Here is a 23,014-nt window from a genome sequence, read left to right as displayed (position 1 = left end):
ATAAATAAATAAATAAATAAATAAATCACACAAATATTTGCGGTGTTAATGAGTATAGATACTCTCCTAATCGCTTTTCCCGTCTGTGTTGTGTACTGCCTTTGTCCCCCAACTGGCTATGTCATTGTTCATGCTAGTCGTGCATCACCGTGGTTGAATGTCCACACGAGCTCCTGAGTCATGCGCACTCGGTGCTCACTGTTGCTGAACAGCTGGGTCACCTCCGCTTCGGGCCGGTGGCATCTGCAAGCAAACTACATTTTAAAACGCAGGCGGAGAAGTGCAGGCGCGCCATGCTTTTTGTGACGGACATTTCCTGCATGGTTGACTTGTCAGTGACCATAGCAAGTTTTATTTGAAGTGTTGTTAGGAGCAGTTAAATTTGACAAGCCGCGCGGAGTCGTTCGGGGTCGGAAAACTTTCTCCGCACGATCGCTACGTGAAAACTATAGCGCTTAGGGGCATGAAACATTGCAGGACACTTGACATATTAAGTTTAGAAACACACGTACCACAGACACATGCAACTGTGTGCGTGCGTGCGTGCGTGCGTGCGTGTGTGCGTGTGTGTGTGTGTGCGTGCGTGCGTGCGTGCGTGCGTGCGCGCGCGCGCGCGTGTGTGTGTGTGTGTGTGTGTGTGTGTGTGTGTGTGTGTGTGTGTGTGTGTGTGTGTGTGTGTGTGTGTGTGTGTGTGTGTGTGTGTGTGTGTGTGTGTGTGTGTGTGTGTGTGTGTGTGTGTGTGTGTGTGTGTGCTGAGCACGAGGTCGCGGGATCGAATCCCGGCCACGGCGGCCGCATTTCGATGGGGGCGAAATGCGAAAACACCCGTGTACTTAGATTTAGGTGCACGTTAAAGAACCCCAGGTGGTCCAAATTTCCGGAGTCCCCCACTACGGCGTGCCTCATAATCAAAAAGTGGTTTTGGCACGTAAATCCCCATAATTTAATTTTTAATTTTTTAAAGATTGCCTATGGCAGATAGTACTTAGGCCAGGTAGTGACCGCGGATCCGGATCATGAGACGGAAATAATTAGAAGAATAAGAATGGGCTGGGGTGCGCTTGGCAGGCATTCTCAGATCATGAACAGCAGGTTGCCATTATGCCTCAATAGAAAAGTGCATAATAGCTGTGTCTTACGAGTACTCACCTACGGGGCAGAAACCCGGAGGCTTACGAAAAGGGTTCTACTTAAATTGAGGACGACGCAACGAGCTATGGAAAGAAGAATGATGGGTGTAATGTTAAGGGGGATAAGAAGAGAGCAGATTGGATGAGGGAACAAACGCGAGCTAATGACATCTTAGTTGAAATCAAGAAAAAGAAATGGGCATGGGCAGGGCATGTAATGAGGAGGGACGATAACCGATGGTCATTAAGGGTTACAAACTGGATTCCAAGAGAAGGGAAGCGTAGCAGGGGGCGGCAGAAAGTTAGGTGGGCGGATGAGATTAAGAAGTTTGCAGGGACAGCATGGCCACAATTAGTACATGACCGGGGTAGTTGGAGAAGTATGGGAGAGGCCTTTGCCCTGCAGTGGGCGTAACCACGCTGATGATGATGATGATTATGGCAGATAGCACAATTCTAGCCTTTGATCTAAATTAGCCGATTAGGCGGCCATTACTTTACGAGAAATCAAAATGTTCAATTTAATAATTAACCTGATTACATTAATTACCTTTTTTAAATAATTACTTTACGCCACTACGTCGTGCCTCATATCCAAATCGTGGTTTTGCCACCTAAAACCCCAGAATTCAGTTCGAACTGCTTGCCTGCAGACTGAATCATTTTACAATGATTGTACATGACTGTGCGCATCTTCAACCCGCCGTGGTTGCCCAGTGGCTATGGTGTTAGGCTGCTGAGCACGAGGTCGCGGGATCGAATCCCGGCCTCGGCGGCAGCATTTCGGTGGGGGCCAAATGCGAAAACACCCGTGTACTTAGATTTAGGTGCACGTTAAAGAACCCCAGGTGGTCGAAATTTCCGGAGTCCTCCACTGCGGCGTGCCTCATAATCAGAAAGTGGTTTTGGCACGTAAAACCCCATAATTTACCTGTGCGCATCTGCTTGTGCGATTATGTGAACTGCCGTTACACGCACACTCGCGCGCACACAAAAGCAACAATATAAGGAAGTGAGTCCCTCGCGTGAACTCATTCTGGGTTCAATGTCCACAAGGCATATTCATCATTCTTTTTGAAGTCGCGCGAGAGTTGATAAAGAGCGAAGAGAGAAAAAAAAAATTCAGAGAGAAGGTAGGGATCTTAACCAGAGAAGTGTCTGGTTGGCTACCCTACACTGGGGGAAGAGAAAACATAAATATAAAAAAATGAGCATAGAGAGTGCAAATGTCAAAGTACACATTACCACAAACTTTATCCGTTCCGCCAGAAGGCGGTTTCGAATACGCGTGCTCCAAAAGGCATACCGAGATCATAATGGGCCCGACGCTGCGGTGAGTACCTGCGCCTAGATGGCTGCAGATGAGCTTCGAGGCACCGATATCTTATCAAACGTGACTCGAATGCAAAAGGCGCCGACGGTCCTTCCGCCGCTACTTTCGATGGCTTCTCTGTCTCGGGAAAGGCGTCTATAAGAGCCGAATGTGTATGTTATTTTTTTTTCGTCTCTTCAGATACATATTTCGTATATGTTCATCATGCAGGTAAAACACGTGCATTTTGAGGGAATGTGAAATCATCACGTGTAAAGAATTTTATACGAAGTATCGTCTCCTCTTGATCTCGTTCTTTGTTCTTTTTATTAGATTTCACATAAGCAGGGCGAGAGCGAGCAGCGAGTGGAAGATAAGGCTTACGTGTGTCGTTATTTTTCAAAATGAAACTGAAGAAGTAACAAATGTACTGTGCTTTCTAGCCTTTTTCATTTTCGCGTCCTCTGTTCGTACTATATACGTGTATGGAGAACATAAAAGGACTAAATATTTGGTTTCCACAGGAGGGGCGGAGAGAACAAGGCAATAGGTTCCGATCCTATATAGACACATATGTGCGCAAATATCATGAACTTCCGGCTAGGTAGGGAACGTAATATTATAAAATAACGCGGATCTTATGCCTTAATGTTGACGTGCCACGAGAAAGCGAGCTAAAGCCAAAACTATTGATTTTATTTCCATATACTCACGATTTCGTACTATGGCATTACATTAGACGACCCTTTGTGAGCTACAATAATAAGTATGTGTAGTGTTTATGCTGTATAAACCAACATTTATAGTGCAGCCATCATTTGCAACAACGGCATGCGTTTATAGACTCATGCCGTTGTTACAAATGATGGCTGCACAACATTGACGGGCCGCAGTAGTTTGCGCACAATAAAGGCAATCCGTCCGTGTTACAGTCCACGATATTGCGTGACATATTATGATCGAGATATGTTGCTCACCGTGTCGATGATGAAAATAAATGCGGGAAAATATCACATTAATATGGGCTGCCGCGTGCAACGCTCCATGTAAGTTGCAGACAACTTACTTAAAGAGCTGAGAATCCATACGACACGCCTGCCGCTGACATCGAACACATATCAAATGTCACCATTGTGAATTCAACGAGTCTCTACAACACGAAGCCTTGGCTTCCACGTCCTTCATCACATTGATCAGTGATGTCACGAAAGGACCAGCAGCGGAAATATTCCAAAAAAAGACTGCGAATGCAAATACTAGTGCGTTGCATCTCACTGCCAATCTCCCAGCAGTTTACTCAAATCGAGGTTTACACAGTGAAGTATTTCAATCACCCCGAGCCCGTTATGGTATAAGAACAACGCAGTGCAAATGCGACATATCAGACAAACACGGTGGTTCCACTACCGCGCAGTATCCTTTATGCACATATTTGAACAGAGCAGACCTATTCCGAGCTTTAGCGCTGTATTTGTCGCTCTAACAGTTCCGGCTTTTGAGTGCGCCAATATTGAAGAAAAAAAAAGCAATAAAGTTAGAGATGGGAAGCTAAGAGCAGTGGACGTCGCGCGCGTCTGTGCACACACACACACACACACACATGGCGGGGGATGCGCGCATTTCATCCTGCGAGCCGCATGCGAAGACGAAGAGCGCGTGGCTTCTCTATGCAAATTACTGCCTCCCGCGAGAGCCCGCTGAGCCGTAAGTGGAAGTGAGGAGCGCTATACGAAAGCCCGGCACCCTGTTTCCTGTCGTCGGCGCCGGCTTTCCCGCGAAAGAGAGCCGCTCGCTTTTTTGGCCGATCGTGACTGGAAAGAGGTGTGCCGGAGAAGAGATTCCGAGACGGAGGCTGCGAGCTCGAACGCTCCGCCTGTCGCGTCCGCTTATCTTGCGCGCGAACCGCGCCCCCACCCAGCGCCCATTTTCCGCTTTCCACCAGGAGAGCATTGTTTCTACTTCTTTCTTTTTTTTCTTTCTTTTTGGGTCACATGCGATCGAGCCATCGCGAACGCCAGAGCGAGCACCGTACACGCTCGCGGTGTTTACGAGACGGCGCGCTCTTGAGAACGCCGCGCGTATGTGTAGCGCCGCGAGGCCCGCATGGGCGCGTCGATATCCTGTCATTACGTGATCGCTCCGAGGCGCGTAATTGAGTTCCGTCGCGTTACGCGCGTCTACGCATGCACGGAGCGCTGGAATAGTCGGGTGGCTCTCGCTTTCCTCCCCGTGTCCCCCCCGCCCCGTCCTAGAGAGAAGACACGACGGCCGGGGCGAAGCCGCAATCGAAGCAGCCACGAAGCGCCGCGAGAGACGGGCAATCGCTTTGCCTGCACAGCTGTCTCTAAAGCTATGAAGTAGGGAGAGAGAGAAAATGGGAAAGAAAGGAGACCGATTACTGTTCGCACGCCGCGTCGACATGATGTCACTTAAGGCAGTTATGTCAGGAGCAAATGCCGTCACAAATCACCACTGTTCCAATACACGGGTGTGCGCTGCCGCTCTGATGATCTTTTTTCTTTCTCTTTCTTTTTTTCTTTCTGTTCACATGGCTGCCACGCCTCTACTTTTTGCACCGCCGTTGGCGCACCACAAACGCGCGTGTGCTTATCACAAACGGTGTTTCGCAAGATTCGTACCGTTGTTGCAGAGTTTTGTACTTTATTTTCTTCTCAGTTGATCATGGTAGGACGCTCTCCTTTTGAAACGATTTTATGCGCGAGTGTGTGCGTGTACATGTGCGCGCAGTGATCAGCGCGAGCGCGTTTATAGTCGGGTACAACTTAAGAAGGCAGGGGAGGCCCCGCCCAAATGACCGAAATGCGGCAGCCAATTGCCTCAGCGACTAAAGAAATAGTCCCGCTCAAAATTCCCTCCAGTTCGAAGCGCGGGCGACCATGTTCTCCGCCGGCGGAGTCACAGGCCGTCCGGCTCATGACGTAAGTCTCGAGTACGCGCCCATTGGTGGAGGCTCGTGTGCCTTCGCCTTTGAGGGGAAAATGCTGCTGCTTCCTAAAGTTGCTCGACGACGCGAAGTGTATACGATCAGCACAGTTCACAAAATACATGATACAACAGAGAATTGGAGCAAATAAACATCTAAAAAACGTAATAGGAAGAAGAGATGTAATAAGGGTATATTATATATATCCTTGCATGTCTGTGCGTGTGCGTGTGTGTTATGTGCACGTGGTCACGTGCACTAGAGACTACACATGAAGACCTGTATTATGCGCGCATAACTCTTACGTAAAGCTGACGGGGAAAAGTTAAGCACGTTGAGCCGGGTATATGGACCGCCCTCAGCATAGGAAGCTATACAAAACGATAGCTGGGATATCAAACGAGCAGGCTATTTTCCGGATTTCCTCATACAATATTCCCCCTGCTTTTCTAATCGCACCACTGCGCTGCTTTTTGTCTTTTGTGTACAACCGAAAGTAGATCGCTGACGTCTCCAATTCGACGACTTCCATTCAGCGCCATGTAATGTTAGGCGAAATAGAGCCTAGCCCATTTGCGTTACTGCGCCAGAGACATCCTCCATGCGGAACGTAATAGCTGCGTGCATGGCTTTTCTCTTATTACTCCGTATATAGTTACTTTTGCCGGGGAGAACGCACGGTTTGATCGTTTTAGCATGCACACCTGCAGGAACCGCGTTGTCGGAGAAAGCACGTTGCGCCGAAAAGCTAAGGCTGACAAGCCGGTCACACAAGTGATAAGTCTGATGACCATTTCAGACCACGCGCTTCAGCGACACAAATGTAAGTATACGTGCGCTTTGAAACTGCTCGTATGCTTTGGGAATGAGTTCATCATTAGGAACTCAGCGAGGGGATATGCATGGATGCGAAACAGCGCAGCAGCGATCTACGCGGCCCCTGCAGATCCCAATGAACAAGAAAAAAATACAAGGAGAGGGAGGCGAGAGAAGCAGACACTCTTCGAGCACTCCCGAATGGCAATTTCTAAAGTCGATGCACGTTTTCATGGCGCTTCGTACAAATTCATGCAACGCGTTGCGCGCGCTTCGTTCGCGGACACGCTGTCGTGATCAAAGCAATTTCTACGGCCGCGAGCTCGGCGGTTATTACGTGCGCCGGGCGATATCCGAATATGAGGAGCGCACACCTTTTCCAGCTGATTCGATTCAGTTCCCCATTTCCTCTGCACACGCGTGGCTCCTTGCGTTGCTGGCGCCAGGTGAGCGCGCTGGTGCCCCTCTCTCGCCGGGATGGAGGGAAAAACGCATGCATGCGGCGGAGCCCGCCGTTGCGCACGTGCTTGCAAGATCATCGGCGCGCGCGGCCATTTCGACCCGCGCAGCAGCAGGGCCGCGGCTACAGGAACCGTCAGCCCGAGATAACGGCGCGGGTTCGAGCGGGAAACACCGGGGAGGAGGAACCCGGTCACTCGTTAAACAGAATGGCCCAAGGAGACGAAGCGTGCCGTATCTCCGGCCGAGGAGCACGCCTGAGCGCCAAGAAAAATTGCCAACGCGCAGGAGGCGCTCACGAGCAGCGGTCTTCCCTTTATCGCCTCCCCAGTTTCACGTTCTCGATCCGTCTGCGGGGGCGAAAAAGCGGGTTCGGGCTCCCTCCACGCACATGGACGGGGCCCAGTGGACGGTGGGCGCTCATCACGTTCAAACCGCTCTTGCGCGAGCACGAGATGCTCGCGAGTCTCCCACGATCGCGTATATGCATAAGCAGCGCCCTTATCGGTGCGCAGGCGCCGCAACAATGCATGGATCGGTGATTGAGATATAAAAAATAATAATAAAGACGTGCCAGCACAAAACACCTATATAATTAGAGAAGGGGAACTGTACCTCCCACAATGCAACAGAAATTAGCGTAGCGGTGGCATTGTGAACTAAAGTATGCGACCGAGAGATGGCGCTGGCAAAATCTAAACTAAAATCGTCATCGTTACGTAATGAACAATATGGCCACTGCTGTAGCGGTTGGTGGGGTTTGTCGCGCTGCTCGCTCACTGGCCGCTTTCGGGGCTGTATTCGTGTGTACGGTACTCTAACGTGGCTACAGATATCTTTATTATGTTGCCAGGTGACCGCGAGGCCTCAACTCGCAAAAAAAGAAAAGAAAAACACTTTAAACAAGTAGGCTTACATTGTTTATTGTCAATGGTAAATGAAGCAGTACAAGTTCACAATTTTCGCACAGATCAGGTGGACTTATTGCTGTCACTGAGTTAAAAGCATACAAAAACACAGATAGCCATCTATTAAATGGAATTGAAATCTGAAATCGAGCGAAGTTTTCTCATCGTGTTCGTCGAGCCGTTAAAGCAGGGAGAACGAAGCTTCAGACGATATTTATGCTAGGCTGCCTTCGTACATGTAATTGCGTATACAGTGCTGCTTGACGCGTTTCATACTATACGTATATTGTCTGCGTTCGACTATTTCAGCTAGATTTAAAAAAAAAAAACATAAGATGTGCTCGGCAAAGATGTGCTGTCAGCAAGATAAGCTCAAGCTGCAATGCCCTATTGTTTTCATAACACATTGACGAGAGGCACGTAGTGAAGGGGGGAAAAAATAATAATCAGCCTGTTTTATGTCCACTGCAGGACGAAGGCCTCTCCCTGCGTTCTCCAGTTACCCCTGTCCTGCGCCAACCGATTCCAACTAGCGCCCGCGAATTTCCTAATTTCATCGCTCCACCTAGTCTTTTGTCGTCCTCGATTGCGTTTTCCTTCTCTTGGTACCCATTCTGTAACCCTAATGGTCCAACGGTTATCTAACCGGCGCATTACATGACCTGCCCAGCTCCATTTTTCCCTCTTGATGCCAATTAGAATATCATCTATACCCGTTTGCTATCTGATCCAAACCGCTCTCTTTCTGTCTCTTAACGTTATGTCTAGCAATCTTCGTCCCATCGCTCTTTGCGCGGTCCTTAACTTGTTCTCAATATTCTTTGTCAGTCTCCAAATCTCTGCCCCGTATGTCAGCACTGGTAAAATGCACTGATTGTACACCTTCCTTTTCAATGATAACGGTAAGCTTCCAGTCAAGAGCTGGCAATGTCTGCCGTATGCGATCGAACAGATTTTTACTCTTCTGTGAATTTCCTTCTCATAATCAGGGTTCCCTGTGATTAATTAACCTAGGTAAACGCACTCCTTCACAGACTCTAGAGGCCGACTGGCGATCCTGAACTCTTGTTCCTATGCCCGGCTATTTATCATTATCTTTGTCTTCTGCATATTAATCTTCAACCCCACTCTTAAACTCTCTCTGTTAAGGTCCTCAATCATTTGTTGTAATTCGTCTGCACTGTTGCTGAATAGAACGACGTCATCGGCAAACCGAAGGTTGCTGAGATATTCGCTGTCGATGTTTACTCATAAGCCTTCCCAGCTTAATAGCTCGAATACTTCTTCTAAGCACGAGGTGAATAGCATTGGAGAGATTGTGTCTCCCTGTCTGACCCCTTTCTTTTAGGTATCTTCCTGCTTTTCTTGTGTAGAAATAAGGTAGCTGTAGAACCTGTGTAGATATTTTCCAAGGTATTTATGTACGCGTTCTATACGCCTTGATTATGTAATGCCTCTATGACTGCTGGTATCTCTACTGAATCAAATGCCATTTCGTAATCTATGAAAGCCATATAGAGAGGCTTATTGTACTCTGCGGATTTCTCGATAACCTGATTGATGACATGGATGTGCTCCATTGTAGAGTATCCCTTCCTGAAGCCAGCCTGATCCCTTGGTTGACTAAAGTCCAGTGTTGCCCTTATTCTATTGGAGATTATATTGGTAAATATTTTATATAATACTGGGAGTAAGCTAATGGGCCTATAATTTTTCCATTCTTTAACGTCTCCCTTTTTGTGGATTAGTATAATATTTGCATTGTTCCAGATTTCTGGGACCCTTGCTGTCGATAAACACTTCGTATAAAGAGCCGCAAGTTTTTCAAGCATTATGACTCCTCCATCTTTGATTAAATCGACTGTTATTCCATCTTTTCCTGCCGCTTTTCCTCGTTTGATGTCTTGCAAACCTCATCGCAAGTTATAGGACGAGTTCCTGTATCCGGCTCATTACTGTTTCTAACTGAGGTAACCTGACTCCTCTGGGTACTGCACAAGTACCCAGAGGAGTTATGCTAAATTTTGCAGCTCATGTTGTCTGCTCGTGATACTTCTGCTGCAAGTGTAGTGTTCAGGTGCGGCAGTAAAGGCTTTGACACAAGTGAAGTGTCAAAGTGAAGCTTTGGAGACAACAGTGCTTAGAAGGACTTCCGGAAATATATGAACAAGGATACTAAATAAGGATATAAGTAAGACCAATTAATACTTAGGGATCCTTGGAAAATGCAATTTACGGTTTTGTAAACAAATGACATAGTAACTATGTTTATCGGTTATTATATGTACATTTATAGATAAAATATTCAGCCGCGTTAAGCGCCCCTAGCAGGAAAAATACAAATTAAGGTATACGACCAAGTAGCTTCACTTAAGCGCTTCATGCTGGGACGCGGATGTACGGACGGATGTATGGATGTTATGAGCGTCCCCTTTGGAACGGGGCGGTGGGTTGCGTCACTAAGCTCTTGCTATTATACTGTCGAATGTCCTACCTAGGTTAAAGAAGAAAAAAAAAAAGAAAGAGAAAACCCGTGATGAATTCCCATAACCAAATTTTCGGACCCCCTATTGTGAACTTTGTTTTTGTCGTTTCCCTAGTTTTCTTCCACCAATCTTCCCATCGCCTCTTACTAATCTCTCTTGCGGACATGTTTACTTTCCCCCTGCTCTCGCTGAACCCAAGTGCTTCAAGGAGGACAGTGGTGCCTAAATCGACCGCTGGGCAGATATCTTCACATTCTAATAAAACATGCTCCATCGTTTCCCTAGATTTACCGCCGCAAGCACATGCTTCTCCTTCCTTCTTATATCTCGCTTCCTATGGCATCCTGATCCCGCTTCTAAACGTAATGAGCTTCCCTTTGAGTTATCATAAATTGTTTCTTTCTGATTTCGTTTTTTCCTCTTAAGTAGTTACTCATGGCAGCTTTCTTTTCCATTGCCGCCACCCATGAGATTAATTCAGCCTCTCTGACTTTCCGCTTGACCTTCTTTGTTGCTGTGTTGCCCACCCTACAGGCCGCATATACTTGCTGGTAAGCTTCCTAGTTCTTTTCCTACACTGTGAATCAATGTTTTTCCGGTACAAATACAACACTCTCACCGGTTGATCAACCGGGGAGAGTGAAAAATCAACCGCGCCGCGGTTGGTTTTTCGCCCTCTGTGGCGGTCGCTGGAACTTGAGAGTGTGCGGGGCCGACGCCACGTGTCTTCCAACACACACCTAACCAACGTCGTGACTTTGCAGTAGAAAGTGTTTCATTTTTACACTCCGCACGTATTTAAGCTCTCATAAATTGCTATAGAGTATCCTGCGGGGCACTCACGTGCCGTGAGTGCATGCAGTGACAAGGCTCTATAGAGAAAGAACGCGTAAGGGGTTTACATTTACTCGGTTGTTTTTGACGGCGTATAAAAGGATGGGTAGACAATCGCTGCCCCAACATAGGCTCCATGCACTTCGAAGCGCAGCTTCTAGTATAAATGATGCTATGGGGGCACACATATCCGCGCGTATTTTAACGCTCCGGCTTTGACCCACCACAGTGACGGTATCGGCTCGGTACTATATGTTGCCACGTACCTTACATTTTGTTGTTGTTGTTAAGACTGTACGTCAGTACTATAAATGCATTTTGAATAAGCGACGAATATCTAATTTATATGCAAATAACTACGCCCACAGTGCAATAGGGTGGATAGTTTGAAAAAATGAAACATACAGCTCGGACACGACGAGACTCCAAGGAGACGTTTGTTTGTGTTGTCTACTTCGACTCTCGTCCTTCCTGTGCTCTAGATTTTTTTTTTTTTTTTGGTTTACATCAGTTCCGAAATGTAAACAATGCACTCGCGTGCAGTACTAAGATATTTCTCCGGTCTGGCACACGTTTCAACGGAATAAGTGCGAGCATTCCAAAAACATTTCTCTTCAATGAGGTGCTCATAGGTCCCATCCAAGAAAATGGTTCAATTACGAATTTGCTCCTTTTTCGGTATTTTATTTCCCTGCTCTCCATTCTTCGAACGCGATAGCCCACTTCGCGACAGTGCAGCGAGCGTTATGTCGTCCAACTTGTGATAGAGGACAGTTTAGGCGTGTTGGAAAGCCTGTACGGTATACAGAAAAAAAAAAAAAAAAACTTCCACCCCAAATATTGTCGATAAATCCCTTTAACTTCACAGGAATACTACGAACTTACAACCTTCGTACTCCCGAGAAGTGGAATAGATAATTTTTCTTCTTGTTGCTAGCCGTCTTCCACACGTGCAGACAGATTATTACCGTGTTAGACACAGGGCTTGATTTATACTTACCACAAATTCTTCCGAAATAAGGGTATATATATATATATATATATATCCGCCTCTTCGCAACAAAGCACCAGCAGGAGAAAATAATGAAGTGTCTTCGAGGCCACTCACCTCCAGTCTTGTGCGGAATTAATTACTCATTATTCAGCGATGTTGCGCAGAAATCAATAATCCCTGCCGCGCCGTAAAAGTTCTCATTTCGAATGGAAAAACTGCGACTTGCGTTGCCGCTGTGCCATCACACAGATTTCGAAGGTTGATAAATTAATCCCTCCTCCTGCTCTCTCCTTCACAGATAGACAGGCAAGCATATAGAGAACAGAAGCAACCTACGGGAGGCAACAGTTTCCGACGAATCGACAGTGTCAAAAGTGGCCGTAAAAGATCATACTTTGTCATTCTCTGTGCGTTGTAGCATGGAAGATTTGTACGCGCAGCGGACTGACACTGAAGATGGTGCACGCGATGAAGCCATCTACTCCCGCGCGCCGCCCATACGCGCGTGCTTGCGTGTGATCCCTCGGTAATTCCAGAGTTTGAAAGGCTGGACACGAGTTCTCGTCACTGTTTTTGCGGAAGCGTGATTTTGCAAGCGTGCCTCAAGCGGCTCGAAAGCGTAGTCCCTGCACGCATAAAGGCAATCACACTGATCGGTGGTGTGCGCCTTAGTACGTGACGCTCTGTCTCATTACATTGTCGAGCACGATGCCCGCGGACAATCGTTACGTGACGCCGGGAGGTGCACCTGGCGCGATGAAGAGGCTCACTGAATAGTCTTCTTGCCCGACGCACCAAACGCCGTGCCTTCGTTGAACATACATAGACACACACACGCGCGCGCGCGTGTGTGTGCGTGTGTGTGTGCACTTCCTCGCAAAGTGGCGGACGCGTCTCATCCGGTGTGTTTTGTTTATATCAGAATTTTCGAGTGGGCGATTGGACTGCAGTGCAGACAGATTAAACTTGATGTATGTGCGGTAGCGAATGCAGTAGCGAGAAGAGGTGGGGGAGAGAAAAAGAGAAGGAAGTCTGTCTAACGGGGCCGTTGGAACCAAGGAGGTTGTTGGAACATCTTCTTTTATTTTGCGTTTGTAGATGAAGTTCCGCCAGGAATAAATACCTGCAGGTGCCTTTTATCCGAGTATGCATGCGTATATAATAATGGTTCGGCCACGAGAGACTGGCAGCGCCCACACAGGACAATTGGAAAACGATGCATCTCGGGTGCAGAAAAACTGTGATCTTGGCGAAAGGCTGAGAACGCTATATTCGCTCATGGCGTGCGCAGTGCCCGCAGTTTCAACGCGCCCCGTGGCGCTTGCTTGCCGGCGGAATCTGACCGCTGCAAGCGAAAGGACCGGTGACGGCGAAGCCGAGTGGCCGTCGCGAAATGGTAACTCGTTGCTGGATGTGGTGCGGCGAGGGCCAATTTATGGCCACCACACACTGGCTACAAGGGCGGCGGGTACTGGGCAAAGCTTTTTTCCGAGGGCCGCTGAGTTATGGCGGCCCCATCGGCCGCCTCCGCGGTGTTGTGCCCCGCAGCGGCGCGCCGCTACCGGCAAACAAAACAAGTCCCCTAACTAACAGCGAAACCTGCGGAGAGCGGAAACACAAAGCGGACGAAAGGTTGCCAGGGGCAACGCGCCAATCGTCCCGCGGCGCGGAGGCGAAAATTCCGTGGTGCCGCCCCGAGGTCCCCCCCCCACGTGCACCGCATCTGGCGGCTTTCGGAAACGAACGGCGCACGGGACATAAATCGCGGTCACACACGCACGCGCAGGGGCCCCCACGGCTCCGCTGTGGCTCGTAAATTAGCTGGCCGCGACTTTCCCGGCCGCGCCGATAAACAGAGCCACAACGGAAAGCTTTTTGCACATTGGCGACATCAAGCGAAGTGCGCGCTTCCGACGGATGGCCGCCGAATGTAATCAGCCTTTGTTGCGGCGCCCAGTTATCTCGGCCCGGGCGTAAAGTCGTGACCTTCCCGGGGGCTTTTAGCTCGATTTCCAGGAGCCCTTGCGTGCACTACTTCAACGGCGCATGGTGCGCACGGACAGGGCCTGCCGCGAAGCCTGCTTTCAGCACTGCTCGGCTCGCAACGGGTTCTCTGAGAAGGAATCGACGTCTCGGCCAACTGCCCTATTCGCATCGGCTGCACTTCGTCTGAGGCGCAGCGCGTGTACGAGGCAGCATCTTGTGCAAAGATGTATTCGCAGGTCTATGCCGCCACCGAGAGCCGTTCCACGAGCGTGAAATTATTGCATCTCTCTTTTCCGAGATGTTTATGCTTCACTTGTTTCCGTGCACAGTTATATAAATTTTGCAGTACAGTTATTCGATGACACGCTAAATATTATGTGTGATTTTCAGCAAGAATTATACCGATTGCTTTCTTTAATTTAAAAAAAAATAAAGAGAAAAATATTCATACGGGAGCGTATAGCGGAGCCGTATAGCGACTCACTAAGAATATTTACTAAGAATATTTACATAAGTTGTTGCACTTATGCAATCGAAGAAAGAAGGTAGTAAAGTCATGTTGTCTGCTTAGCATAAATACTAGTACTAGCCAGGGGCGAATCCCATGTAGCGTCAGCAGGCGGGGGGAGGGGACTCATCATAAGAAATTAATAAGATTAATCCACCTAAAAGTACACTTATGATCTTCAACTATACCTCTAGAACTTCAACATACTCTCCAGCAATTACGATTCATCACTCAAATTATATGCTGTTGCGCAATGTTCCTTCCTAGGCGCTGTTTTAGACTCCAACTTGAAATATTCTAAACACATTTTGCACCTTCAAGAAAAAAAATTGCATATGGGATAAGTTTATGATAGGCGATAGGCATAAGATAGGCCTATGAATAAGTCTTGCGCTATGGGACCTCCTTCTAAATATCCAACCCAATATGTACCACCTTCGTAAATAATAAATGTTCTTTTGATTGAGTGAGAGCGCGAAGGAGGGGGGGAAGAGCTCAGGGCCCCCTCTCTGTATGCGCCATTGAGACTAGCGCCCCTTTCTGCACATTCGTCATGAAAATCTGCTGAAAGAACGTACTGGAGTTCCAGGTAAGATCATCCAGAACTGCAAGAGAAAGGTTCCTGGAAAACTGGTAACTCCAATGCATTTTGTAGGACGTTTTATGGACGCATATCTCGAGACTGGCACTAGTCTTAGAATTTCTACTAAAGCAGGCAGAACTTCACAACAGCTCGGCTTCAACTTCACAATTATTTGCCCGAAAGTCAATAATTAAAAGGTTAATTAGAAGTAGTAGTAGTATCAGTAGTGTTTGTTTGTCTTTTATAGATATTTACATCGTAAAGTAGTATTAGTGAGTATCTTCAGGTAATACACCCGAAGAGGAGACAATATGTGATATATGCTCCACATGATCCTTTAATTATACTCTTCAAAAGAAAAAAAAAAGCTGTTATAGAAAGCATTGAAATCTGCATCATAAAGCCTACTCAACCGCAGACACCTCATCCTGGCAGAGCAAACGAAAACCGGTAAAAATTTTGTCAATTTTCATCAGAAGTAGCGAAAGTTCGAAATGTAAGAGGGAACCTTGAATATTCACATTTCAACGTCACTGTCGTGCTTGTGAACTATAGTGGGATGAGGAATATTTGGCACTCCGTAAAAGAGACATCACGTGGAAAGCTAAGGCGTTCATTAATGAATATCGCCTTTCTAAATGCCGATCAGTATTCTCTCATACAAGCGTACGAAAAATAAGACGGTTGAATACACACATATGATGTTACTGTGAAAGTTATGTCAATATTGCCGTCTTCATGTTCCCTTCTATGTCCACCGTTTTCAGACACCACTGCTACTGACAGTGCAGGCTACTGAGAAGGTGCGTCGGCCGTGCTACACCCGACAGAATTCCAGATGAGTTCCTGCCTCTGCCGCCCGCTAGCAGCCAGGCTATGGACTGTCACTTCTGGAACAATTAATTTCCAGAAGTCACTGCGGTTCCCGCATGAGTCAGGCCTGTACTCGCTTTGACGACATGCTCTGGCGAATCGTGAAGAGGAAACTAAAAAAGAAAATGCCCATCCAACGCATTTCTTGGAGCCTAAATAACGCGAAGCTTTGGTATGGTTTATAAAGCATTGTTTGAAATGCGATGATGTGTGTTTTCTCTACGAAAATTCAATGTCACTTTCAAGGTCACACGCAGTGTACATTCGAGAAATCAATGCGTTGTGTTGCTTAGTCGAACGCAGAGACATGAAACAGTCAAATGCAATGTGCAATGGGGTGTCCTGGAAGGTACAAGTGGTGTTCTTTTGCCATCACAGAACGGATGCTTTGAAGTCAGTCTATATGCATTTTTTAGTTCAATGTCCGCACACTCATTTTTTATTTATTGCGCACTCGAAAACGTCGTGGTGGCAATGTGAACACAAAATGCACTGGGGTAAGATGTGTGATATCCATGCGACGAGGTGCGTATAGTAACCCTCACGCTTAGCTTCAACCATCAGTCCTCGCTGCTCCTGATCCATCGCCGACATTGCACGAATGCTTAGTTTTGCGATTCGCTACAAGCATCTGCTTGGCGTGGCGTTTTGCAGCAGATCGAAGAGAAACTATGGTGGACAACACTATGGCACACCTCGGCGTTTTTCTTTTTATTCGTTGTACTACGTACATTAAGAGTAAATAAATGCATGTTGTATATTAGATTAGGTTATGGGGTTTTGCGTGCCAAAACCACGATCTGATTATGAGACACGCCGTAGTGGGGGGCTCTGGATTAATTTGGACCACCTGGATTCTTTAACGTGCAGCTCAACCTAAGTAGATAGGTGTTTTTGCATTCGCCCCCATCGAAATGCGGCCGCCGCGGCCGGAATTTGATCCCGCGACGTTGTGCTTATCAGCGCAACGCAATAGCCACTAAGCAAGTACGGCGGGACCAACTGCATGTATAGTGTACTATATAGTATAGTATACATTATACTGCATATCAGGCCCAATAATGGCGACATGGAAAGTGGGCAGTGGAAGCGCGAGACTGGGAGTTTTTTACTTCTTTCCTTTTTTTTTTCTTTTTGATGAAGAGAAACGAAGTTGGAATAATGCTTGCACAAAAATAGCGAACTCCTTTGTGTTTTCTTCTTACTCTTTTCTTTTTTTTCTCTCGTCCACTTCCTAGGGCACCCGCCGCGGTTGCTTAATGGTTATGGTGTTGGGCTGCTAAGCGCGAGGTTGCGGGATCGAACCCCGGCGACGGCGGCCGGATTTCTACGGGGGCGAAATGCGAAAACACCCGTGTGCTTAGTTTGAGCTGCACGTTAAAGAACCCCAGGTGGTCTAAACTAATCCGGAGCTCCCCACTACGGCATGTCTCATAATCAGATCGTGGTTCTGGCGCGTAAGACCCCATAATTTAATTTTAACTTCTTAGGGCCGCTGACGTAAAGACTACGCGTAGTTAGAGAGTTGTACGGGAAGAAAGAGGGAGTGCTCTCGCCGTCGAGCGCACCGACTGATTCGCGGGGTTTATAACGTCCTGAAGCGCAACACTGCCGCCACGGGAGACGCCGTAGTAGAGAACTCCGGATTAATTTTGACCACCTGGGTTTCTCTAACGTGCATCTAAATATAGGTACACAATCGTTCTTGCCCCCATCAGCATGCGTCCGCCGCGGCTGGGAATCGAACCCGCGACCTAGGTGCTCAGCAGCAGAATGCCATTGGGCCACAGCAGCGAGTGCCGTCGAGCGCACTCTGCAGTGAGTTTCACTGAACCTTCTTGTGCAACAGCCTCCGAATGGCACCAACGTCGAGCGACATTTTCTCAAAACGAAACCACAATGACACCAAACTCAACCGTGTGACCGGAGAATCAGCCCCATGCACTGTCAGTGGTTTTTGAAGTGGGAAAAACAGGCTTGAAGGGGGGGGGGGGGGGACACAAATCGCCCCAACGAAACCTGTTTGGAATCTCGGGACTGTCGTTATAATGTAAACAAGGGACGCAGATCATCTGTTTGCCGCCGCACCAAATCCAGGCGCGTGCGACGACCATCCTGCCGGACTCGTATAAACGGATGCGGTCTCGGCTGTTCTCCCACAGCCGATTTATAGCGCGCCCGGGTGTACTGTTGACGTGAACCGATACGGCAGGCGTCATGTTGCAGAAACCGTGAAATGGTGTGTATATCGATGACAGTACACAAATAAATAAATAAATAAATAAATAAATAAATAAATAAATAGGCACTTGAGGCTAACAGTTCCAGATGTCAGATAGATTTTAAACGGAAGCCTTCTTTGTACCCCCCTCCCCCCTTGCCGACTGTGGCTGCTGCTATCTTGCCGAATAGCCCATACAGAGAAAGTAAAAAGAATGGTCAATTGTATCGAACCTCGGCCTCCCAGAACAACAGCACGATCGACGTTCTAACGCCGGCTAGCTCTTTGAGACGCGTCGTGCTCGCGCACGAGAGCTTTGTGGCGTCAGGTCTAGATGCTGTGATCGGTACCGTGTCACGTTTCTCCGCGGCTTCGTTTGACAGAACGCAATCATCACCGAACACGCACGCGCTCTCTTTCGTCTTTTCGGCTTACCGACGCTTCGGTTTGCGCCGATTTCGACACTGCGTGAAATCTGCATGATCGCCTAAATAATGTCGAAGTCAGAGCAGTACAAATGATGCGTTATTTATTTATTTATTTATTTATTTATTTATTTATTCATTCATTCATTCATTCATTCATTCATTCATTCATTCATTCATTCATTCATTCATTCATTCATTCATTCAAAATACTCACAGGCTCCAAATAGGAGTATTGTGTGAAGGGGGCATGTACAGAAAATGAAGGACACAAAAGAAAAGCAGCTCATGCATCATTATACCATGGGTAACAGTTTCACAGGACGCAGAGAAGTAATGACAAGTATTAACCTACAAATAAAGGCCAGAAAAATATTGCACAGTATACGCAATCTCTGAAGAAACATTGAAATGGCAGCTAAAAGGATGACTAACAAAGTACAAGACAGTGAATAAAACAGCTAAGAAAACCAGAGCAGTACTTGGTCTTTGAAGACTGTAGAGTCATGAATGACAACGATGCGATCAGGAAGACCATTCCAGTAGCTTATGGCACGCGGAAGCGCTGATGAATTAAAAGTCGTGGTTCGGCCAAATATGCGCCTAAAGCTGTGGCTATTACAAAGACGACGGGATGCACAATGTCGTTCGGTAAGGCGAAGGGTAGTAGGATGCTGACTATGAATTATTTTGTGGACAAGACAGAGCAAAGCGACCTTCCTTCGCAGCTCTAGTGTCGGGATAGCGAGAACTTCTGGTTAGTAACGCTAGTCTGTCGGTCATATTTCCTGGTTATAAACGTACCGCGCGGTTCTGAATCCCCATTAATGTACAATGTACGCAGATGCATAAGTTAATGTCATAATGAAGTAATACGAATCAATATGTAGGAGGTATAGTGCTTTCTTTCCCTCCTCAAGCAAGTTCATTACAGAGAAGACAATCTATCGTCAACATATATCGTCAGCCTACGCTTAAGAACTCGGACGCGACCCTGCCTTTCCTTCTTTCTCTCTCGCCTCAAGATTGGAGATACGTGCTTTTTGTCCGTGTTTCAGCTTGCTCATAAAGCATAGCACCATCAGCACTATAAAGGAGCCGCTATCCTGCATGCGCATGATGTGGCGTTCCAATTAAACGCACGCTGTCATACTGCCACGTGCGGGGACCTTCTCTAAAGATTCACGTTCTTTGTGCGTGACTCACAAATGATTAAGTTTACGAAGTTTGTTTCAGCAAATATAGTAATTTTACCGCTACTCTGAAACGTCTTTGTACCAGCCAGCGCGGCCAACAAAGACGACGACGTCAAAGAAACGGAGAAGGCGGGAGCGTGGCAATTATTCAATTTTCGCGAGGACGGGGCTTAGTAAATCATAATTAATGAACAGACTGCCACACTCATATACTCTTTTTCTAGGAACGTAGGATTATAACTCCGTTTCCTTCGCGGAGACGCGTGGCTGCGTTCTTTCGTCTCAAGCTCGGTATAGTGCTCGCACTACAGCGCTCGAGAATAACTCTCCACATTAAACAGAGACAGTTGTGTTTTCTTGGAGGATCGACTCTCTGCCGGCGTGCGTGTGTGTCTGTGTGCGCGCGATATTTCAAGGAGCGGCGTGCGAACTTATATAATAGATCACCGAAAGCAAAGCGCCAAGACGGCAACATTTTAATTGAACCTCTGCAAGTTACACAAAACTGTGCTTACGTGCTCAGCGAAAGCGTTACCTACTTGGTATTCCATGCAGTCTGGCTAAGCTTTCTTTATGTTCCTTTAAAAGGCTCGAAGTGTGAGGCTAATTCGTCTCTGCGTCGTGCGTACATCCGGGCACATCTGCTCCGCGTCACGTGTTGTCGCACCGCGCACACCTGCCCCTTCCTGCTCACACCTGCCGCTCGTGTCGGCGACAGCTTACTCTCGGCGCAGGATCTGGTGCGGGATCCCAGCAGACCCGGGACCTGTCCCTACATGACTAGGTTTCGAAACATGATGGAAGACCGCGTGCGAATGGCGTCGTTCTCGGGAGTAGGTGTTAGGCACCTATAACAGAGAGGAGGCGAAGGGTGTCGCAGTGCAGTGTACAGGAGTTGAACTCGAGAGAGCCTGGTTCGCTATAGGGCAAAATGAAACCGGTGCTTGCCAGTCGACAGCAGGTTACTCCTGTCGCTCGTTCGCATGCCCTCTGCAGGTGCGTACTGCACCCGTTCGCAGTTCTTCAACGCGTGCGCAGCGTTGAACGTGTGTTTGGAAACAATGGCAACGTGGATTATTTTTTTACGTCGCCTCATCATAAAGTTCAAGCGATTCAGTGCAAAGTCCTTGTAAAATAAATAAATAAATAAATAAATAAATAAACCCTTTTCTCATCAGACTTCTCTTCCACACGTCTACATTCTCCTTAGTGTGAAGACGCGGACGGCGGCCAGTATATATGTATATACTCCTTTTGACAGACGCCCGACCCAACCTCTTACACTGTATGGGTTTTAAGGTATGCGAATAAGTACAAATTTTAACAACATTTTGGTGGGAACATCTTTTTTTTAATTGGATCCAAAGCCTAGGTTTTGAGCCTTTAATCTTCGTATCATATCGACCGCAAATAAAGACTGGGACAGCGGAAGAGAACAGAAAAACGAGACGGACGGTATTTTGTGTTCTCTTCCGCTTTCCCCGACTTTATTTGCGGTCAATATGATATGCAGTAAACACCAACTAGGCCAAACTGAAGTTCTTCCTTTAATATTCGCCATTATGATTTCCCTCGATGACGTTTACTGACGTTTTCCAGACCCGTGATCCGGTACCCCATCGGGGAGGGATCGGTTCCTCTTAGGAGATTGGTTGAAGGGCATATCTTAATTATGTGTTTTTTTTCTCCTTTATTTTTTTTCATATGTTACCAGAAGACAGCCACATAGCGCTCCTGCATGCGGTAAAGAAGGAACACGTGAACATGTCACTCGTGGAAATCATCAATGCGTGCGCAACTCGCTGAAGAGTGACTACACCTCACAGTTCATCTCAGTGTTTCACGCGACCGGAATGAGCGCGTGCGCCGACGTCCATAACATACTGTGCTCGCAGAGCGCTTGGGCGGCAACAAATGTCCCTCGCATCCGGCCCATGGAGCCCAGACAACGATTAGTGGCGCCCCGTCGGGGAGCATAGCGTCGACGCACCTGTCCTCCAAGCGAACCACTCGTTTTTACCCGCCGTGGTTGCTCAGTGGCTACGGTGTTGGGCTGCTGAGCATGAGGTCGCGGGATCGAATTCCGGCCACGGCGGCCGCATTTCGATGGGGGCGAAATGCGAAAACACCCGTGTACTTAGATTTAGGTGCATGCACGTTAAAGAACCCCAGGTGGTCGAAATTTCCGGAGTCCTCCACTACGGCGTGTCTCATAATCAGAAAGTGGTTTTGGCACGTAAAACCCAATAATTACATTACATTACATTACCACTCGTTCAGGTACTTGCAGGCTTGCGCGTCGATGTCGCTGAAGCTGGTTAGCAGCCGACGCTTGAAAAAAGAAAAGAAAGGAAAAAAGGAAACACCCGCGGTAGGCCATCCTTTGAACGCGAGCCGGGGCGGGCTCGTCGAGGCTTTGCTGCATGACGCGACGTGGCGTTATTGCGCAACGAAGGGCTGGATGTGCCTCATAAAAAGCACGGCTGACTGATCGCTGCTCAGCAGAAGGAAGAAAAAAAAAAAGAAAAAGACTGGGATCAGGAGCATTTTAGCATTTCGCTCCCACCCGAATGCGAACCCACGACCTCAATACGGCCAAACATTGCTCACCAGCGCCACGTGCGCGCGTGCAAGAAATAACGCGAAATGCTGTGTGTTCCGGCTTCAACAGCACATAAGTCGTTCCTACATCATTCAGACTCAACTTTTTAGCATTTGATGACTCTCAGAATGTTTCCTGGAAACACGCAAAAAGTTATTTAATCCATTAGCTGGGGCTTGGGGATTAAAGAGTTAAAGCACTACACGAGTGTTCCATCAAGTAGGCACTTTTGTGCTTGGATGCATAAAACGACGTTTTCTTAAGAAAGTAACTGGAACGCCAATGCATTTATCCGCAAAGTTCGGCAATTAATATCACGAAACTGGTGTCGTCCGGAGAATTCGTTCCAAGTAGATCCGCCTTGCGAACTCTACGGCTACAATTTGTAACTGCAGTATGGGTCATCATATGGGTCAACTAGTGAAAAACTTAATTAGTGTATTTTTGTTGAATAGTCGATTATGCATTTCAATTTTTTGTGCAATTTATGCCCCCGCTTCGAGTAGACCACCCTATGGACTAGAATTGTGCTATCTGCCACAGGTAACCTTTAAGAATTTTTGAAAGTCTTCGCTGAAACACCCTGTATACCATATACAGGCCTATACATTAATTGTTGTATCACAAAAGGCGAATTATCAAGTTCTAGAATACGCAACCAATTTCTCAACGGGCTATATATCGTATGTGGTGAGGCGAATAAAGTGATAATATTTTATTAGTAAGAGGTGAATGTC

The 23,014-nt window shown here is 47.3% G+C and overlaps 1 protein-coding gene across 2 annotated transcripts in view; it reads right to left on the bottom strand.

Annotated features, from left to right (window-relative positions):
- LOC126546000 (uncharacterized) overlaps positions 1-23,014 on the bottom strand; it is a 196,213-nt gene that overhangs the window by 58,841 nt on the left and 114,358 nt on the right. The window contains exon 6 of one of the 2 annotated variants that reach the window (XR_011892185.1): positions 20,409-21,409. The exons of the other annotated variant lie outside the window; for it this stretch is intronic. The gene's annotated coding sequence lies outside the window, so the exon portion shown is untranslated. Of the gene's footprint in view, positions 1-20,408; positions 21,410-23,014 lie in introns of those variants that run through there. 2 annotated transcript variants of the gene reach the window in all.

The sequence above is a fragment of the Dermacentor andersoni genome, chromosome 1 (assembly GCF_023375885.2).
Source record: "Dermacentor andersoni chromosome 1, qqDerAnde1_hic_scaffold, whole genome shotgun sequence".
In the NCBI taxonomy this organism is placed as follows: Eukaryota; Metazoa; Arthropoda; class Arachnida; order Ixodida; family Ixodidae; genus Dermacentor; species Dermacentor andersoni.
Note: the sequence above shows the minus strand (reverse complement) of the source record. Positions and strands in the feature narration are given on the sequence as shown.